Source organism: Pinus tabuliformis, chromosome 8 (genome assembly GCF_031772625.1).
Source record: "Pinus tabuliformis cultivar Carrire ecotype Pingquan chromosome 8, CPIR1, whole genome shotgun sequence".
NCBI classification, from domain to species: domain Eukaryota; kingdom Viridiplantae; phylum Streptophyta; class Pinopsida; order Pinales; family Pinaceae; genus Pinus; species Pinus tabuliformis.
The window spans coordinates 674,336,771-674,342,770 of NC_142294.1; positions in this window are offsets into that span (position 1 = coordinate 674,336,771).

Sequence of the window (6,000 nt, forward strand, 5' to 3'; positions counted from 1 at the left end):
TTCATAAATAAATGTGCCAAAAATGGCATTTTGCCTTTGCAAAGCCTTTGTCATTACCTTTGCCAACTTCCTTTAGCCATAGTAATCGAAATGAACACCCACTAGGATGTTTTTCCCATCATTCAACTTGGAATATGTGTCCCATGACCGTGGTCTTATATTTTTTTACATGGATTTTTAACCAGGGTTTTTACAGAACCCATCCCCTTGGGGGAACACCATCCTCGGTGTTCAATGACACCTATAACCAACAAGACTACTGAAAACAAAACATACTTCCCATGGAGCTTTATAACATAGCTCGTTGCAGTATTTGCAATGACGATTGCTAAAACATGACAATCATACCATTTACTGGAGATTTATAACACAACTCATTACGGTATTTACAATAACAACCACATATACTTAAGCACATTTTCTTCAACCAACAAATAAGCATACTGTCTTTGGAGCTTTATAAATCCATCTCGATACAATATTTACAATAATATACACATATACACATTTATACATTTTCTTAACTAGAAAATAAAAGGATATGATGCCTGCATCTACAACAAGGGAATCCAAAGGCCCACACCTCCACCCTTAAGGTAATACCAGGATTCACCTCCTTCCCAGGAAGTCCAAAATCCATTGCAAGGTCAAATCTGCATCCAATGTCTAATGCTACAACCCAACACCACTTGTCCTCTCAGTGAATAGTTACCGACTCGTTGTTCCAAGGCACACTCCCAATGTGCATTTGATTCCATCTGACAATGCTAATGACCAAAAAAAATATATCCCTGACCTTCCCTTCTCTGCTACACAGTCCCTCGGAAATCCATATATAGATGTCTGCAAGGGAGGTGACTCACCTCCCTTGCAGACATTTTGAGATTTGATTAGTGTCTTCCCTCTGATAGTTCTTGCTTCCACTTGGAGATTGATGATCTCTTACTCATCCCTGGTCGAATTTAGAGAGGCAAGTGTGACAGGAGAAGTTTCTGGAAGATTCCATGCTTCTCCACCTCGCGGATTGACACTGCCATTTGTCCCTTCTCGCCCATTGCACCCCATAGAAGGGCTTTTTGAAATGCAACGCACCTACTGTGTGTATTTAGGTGAGATGCAATGCACTTTGCCTATGGAGCAGGTGAAATGGTCCAGTTTTGACCAATTCTGAGTAGTTTTTCATGGAGAACTTCTGGGAGAAGATGTAATCAGTTGACCTTGTTCTTTTAGGGGTTGGAACAACACCTTTAGGGACTTCGGAGCCCTTGGTTTATGGACATTTATGCTTGGGGTTGTAGTGCCCAAAAATGTCTATAACAGTTTCCCCCTAAAGCATGAGGTCGTTAATATTTTTGATGTCGGGTGAAATTCTTTATCATGAGGATCTGAAGTTCTTTCAAGCTGGAAGGAGACCTGTAATAAGATACAATACAATACATTATCTTCATAATATTTTCATGATCTAGCTGAGGCGGGCATTCCCATGCTCAGCTTTATAAATTCATTTTCATGTACATGAGACAGACAATCATCTGAGTGTAGACTGATGATTCTGGTAGAGCCATCATCCCATAGATTGGATGATTATCTGTGCAACAATGATGTACATTTGATGTCTTTATTTTCCTGAATATATATCGCAGCCCGGATGGATGAAACTAGATCCGGGGTCTTCAATCTCGTTCGATCTTCACTCAAAGTACAAGTCGATCCATGTGAGAGATGTTCTGGAGTCGAACATGGAAAGACATCGCCTGATTACTAGCCAATGATGTAAGTTGTTAACAGGCGTGAGAGGAATCACCGATAATGACGATGACCCTCAAAGTACTACAGTACAATTCACGTGGTGTGAATAAAGGACTTGGCGTCGAACACCACGCAAAATCTTTCGGTCGAAGGTCATTGATGTAAACCTGTCGCCGGAAGTGAGAAACTTGCCATTGAGGCATGCAAGCTTCAAAGTACTGAAAGGGGTGTTCCTAGATCGACTTCTTGGATAATGAGCTGATGTCGACAAGAAGTGATCCGTCATAGGAGGGCCTTAATGAATCCCTCATCAATGACATGGAACAGAGCAAATGATTTTAATGGAGGTGAAAACGATATGGTGATATAAGGTTCAGGGTGGTGGTCATGAAAGAATGGAGCGTAAATGTATTGCAGCAGGTGAGACACAGGTGAATTCTCTGAGTGACTTCTCTTGAACATATCAGGGACACTGACATGATGGATCGGTAGCATTAACCCCAAAGGTGGATGGTGTGATGGAACCATGGTGATGTGACCAGTGAATGGAACAACCCAACCTGACTTGGATGCGGAGTGAAAGTGTCATGTTCAAGAGCGACTTGCTACCAACAAAGTTTCTTCAAGTTTTCTTCCCAATTTTTCCCCAGTCATTGCTGACCAGTACCTCTTTATTTTTGTCAAGCTTGAGGAGGATAACATATGCTTGTTCTATAATTTTCCCTTCGGGCAAACCCATCGCTATGTTTTAATGAGCCTAGCGATAGTGAAACTCGTTCTTGTCTATTATGGACAAGTTTGTCGCTATTAGGTTTTAAAGAGTTTAACAACAAAGATAACTCGGTCCTTTTCAATTTTAGAGAGTCTGAAAAGGGACGTAAAGGAAACTCCAAAAAATCCTTTTTCGTCATCTAATCCCTTAGGTTCGAAAAAGTATAAAACAATACAGAAGGGATGAATTTTCGGTACTTTTAACGAGCCGAACAAAACAAGCGCTCAATCTTTTTGTGTAATAATCCCTCAAGTCCAAAAAGATTAAAATCTAAAGGAGGGATAGCACTTTCGGTCACTTTAACGAGCTGGAGAGGCCAATGGCTCGACAATCTTTTCATATTTTACAAGTCAGTTGAAAAGAGCTTAAAGGAGACTCGTTTTTGAGGAACGAGTGATAAATTGGGGTAGCAGCTGATTCCAGGTAAGGTTTGGAATTTTCCAATCACGGCAGTGTCACAAGGATAGCTAACAGGATCACTCTTCGCAATTGTTCCTCAAAAGGGGTAAACAATCAAGTGGAGGTGAATGATCGGCCAATACAGAGTGGAGGTGATGATGAGAACACGACCAAGGCTTCACAGGCTGAAGCACTACATTCACAATGGTTATTTATCGGAAATTGGTTCATTTTTTAATGAGCTTAAACACTGGGGGAAACATTTTCTCATTGCTTATGTTTATTTTTTAACGAGCATGAAGTTCGCGTTAAAACTGCTCAATATAACGGTCATTTCTTGACTTTACCATTAATAGCTTTGTTCCTTCAAAGATTGTACTGCATGCTCAATTGCTTCATCAAACTAGTTAGAAATGAACAATATATGTTTGAAAAATGAGTTAAGACACTAATATTTTACTTGAATTACGTAAAAAGTAATTTAAAAGTGCTTTTACCTCTCATTTTACCATTTCATTTGAACTTTGGCTTGTTTGAGCTTTGGAGGTGCTTTCCCCCCTTGATTTTCACCAGCTGATTTCGGGAGATTCTGTGGACGATTTTTGGTGCCGTCTGGACCAGGTAGGAGCTAAACCTGAGCTCTTTCATTTCATCCTTTCCATTTTGCATTCTGAGCCTGATTTCTGGTTTTTCTGAGCCTCTGGGGTTTGAAAAACTCGCCCTGGCTCCATTGCACCCTTTCTATATCGAAAAGTGTGTTGCATGTTGGCCTGTCCACTGGCCAATTGACATGCAACGCACCCAGAACACTACTGTAGGTGCGATGAGCGCAAGGAAGGAAATTTATGCACAGTTTTCAATGGAAATTTTTGCTTGTTTCTCACCAAATCAGGATCTAACTCTTCTCTTGTTTGTTTTCAGAGATTTATTGGAGCAAAATGACCATTACATGGCGAGAACGTGAGCATGAAGAAGAGGACATGCTTGCTTTACATGATCCGGTTACAGTAAATGCACTGCGGAACTGTGGCCTACTGAAGTTTTTCCGCATCTCTAGCATGAGGCAACAAATCAAATTGCTGCAATATTTGCTCGATGCTTGGGACCCTATCATCCAGGTGTTCCAGATTAGGGGCAAATCCATCCCCTTGACTGTCGTGGACATTTATTTTTTGACCGGCTTATCGAGGCGGGGTGCCCCCATCTCCTTATCAGGTTCCGCACATGGGGGTGAATCTGTGAGAGATTACATTTGCAGGTATTGCAGAGAGGGATCTCAGCCGAGTAAGGACAGCAAGATCATCATCCGAGATGTCATTGACAGGTCACTGAGGACCATTCTATTCAAATTTGGTAGGATGGCTGGTGGTGCGGCTCTTCATGTGGCCAACCGGTCTTATATGCAGTACGCCTTGGAATGTCTCGAACTGAAGGTGTTCAACTGGTGTGATGCAGTACTCCTTGTGATGAAAGAACAGTTGACCAAGGTGAAAAACGGAAGATTGAAGAACTTTGGATATGGTTCTATTTTGACCGCCTTCGCCTTGGAAAAGATACCACTGATGCAGCCGCAGTATATTGCACTTGGTTTACCTCCACCGACTGAACCACGGATGCAGAGATGGGTCGACCATATGTCTAGGCATGCTGGTCAGTCTCAGATTTCCTTTTCTGATACCTTCTTTGGGTGGTTCGATCATCAGGAGATGGTTTATTCCGAGTATCCATATGCTGGTATGGACTTCCAGGGTGACCCGGATTTGGTACTGCCGGCTGGCGAACAATGGGGTGCCATTGGTAAATTCTTGACCATATTTATGTTTATCGTTTTTCTTTTATAATGTCCTTGTGCTTTACTCTGTTAAGACTAATCAGAACTCATGTGCTCATGAAAATGTTGGTCCCGTTCGACCAGTAGTACGCCTGAGAGTGCCAGTTGCCGCTCCAGCAGGAGAGTCTATGGGAAGGGCTATCCTTCGCGACCTTGATTTGGCCGAGACTCTTTTAGCATTACAGGATCAGGTCGAGGGCCTCATTCTCAGTATTCCAGATGTGAGGACTGATGAGCTGCCTTTGAGGTTGCAGCGACATACTACTGGCGTGCCAAGTCGATGGACTAGGCTTTTACGCATGATTGCACAGGCGGTGACTTGTTATCACCAACATCATTAGACTAGGGTGCCCCCTAGTGTTTTGAGTTTTGGGTCATTTGACCAATTTTGTCTTGGTTACAGAACATTATGTGTAAACCATAAACAGTTATATATATATTTTGATTTTCAAAGTTTTATTTTGGTTAAGTTACATGATCCTGATGCAAATATTGATGAGATGCTTCTTTTTATAAATGTTGCAAATGTCTATCTAACACATAATTTGCCAATGAGTCAGTTAATGTGTTTAAGCTTCTGGAAATATGCTGATATTGAATAAAATAAAATTTCCTTTCCAAAATCTTGACCCTTAGGAACATGCGATAGATAGCTGGATTTCGGACGGAGTAGATACCAGTGAGCTGTAGTATGACGAGCTGTGAGTCTAGCCTGACGACCAGTCGGCATATGCCATGTGTGATGGCATCAGAGAGAAGTTCTATCAACGCGCTATATTCAACGATGTTATTCATTGATCGACCAATACATACCCCTCTGAAACTTACTAACTCGCCGCTTGGATCAAAAATGGCCCAGGCCGCAGAAGATAGGTTCCGCGAACTACGACTTGCTCCGTCGGCATATCCAACAAAAGATTCCAATAGGTTCGACATATGCGAAAAATGTAAAAAGCAGATTTACTTGACCAAAACAAATACTTTAGCGAAAACAAAAATGTAACAAAAGCATATAGGTTACCACACTGAATCATGCATAGTAACGCTTAAGGTACAACCTGTTACGGGGTTGCGACAGTGGAATCCCGTCATAATCCATCAACTCATAGGCTCCTTTTGCTAACACTCTTTTAACAATATAAGGGCCCATCCATAAAGACTTGAATTTACCTACTCCCAATTTATTGGATTCTTGGTCGTAAAGTAAGACTAAGTCACCTTCTCAGAAGACACGGGGTTTGACATTCTT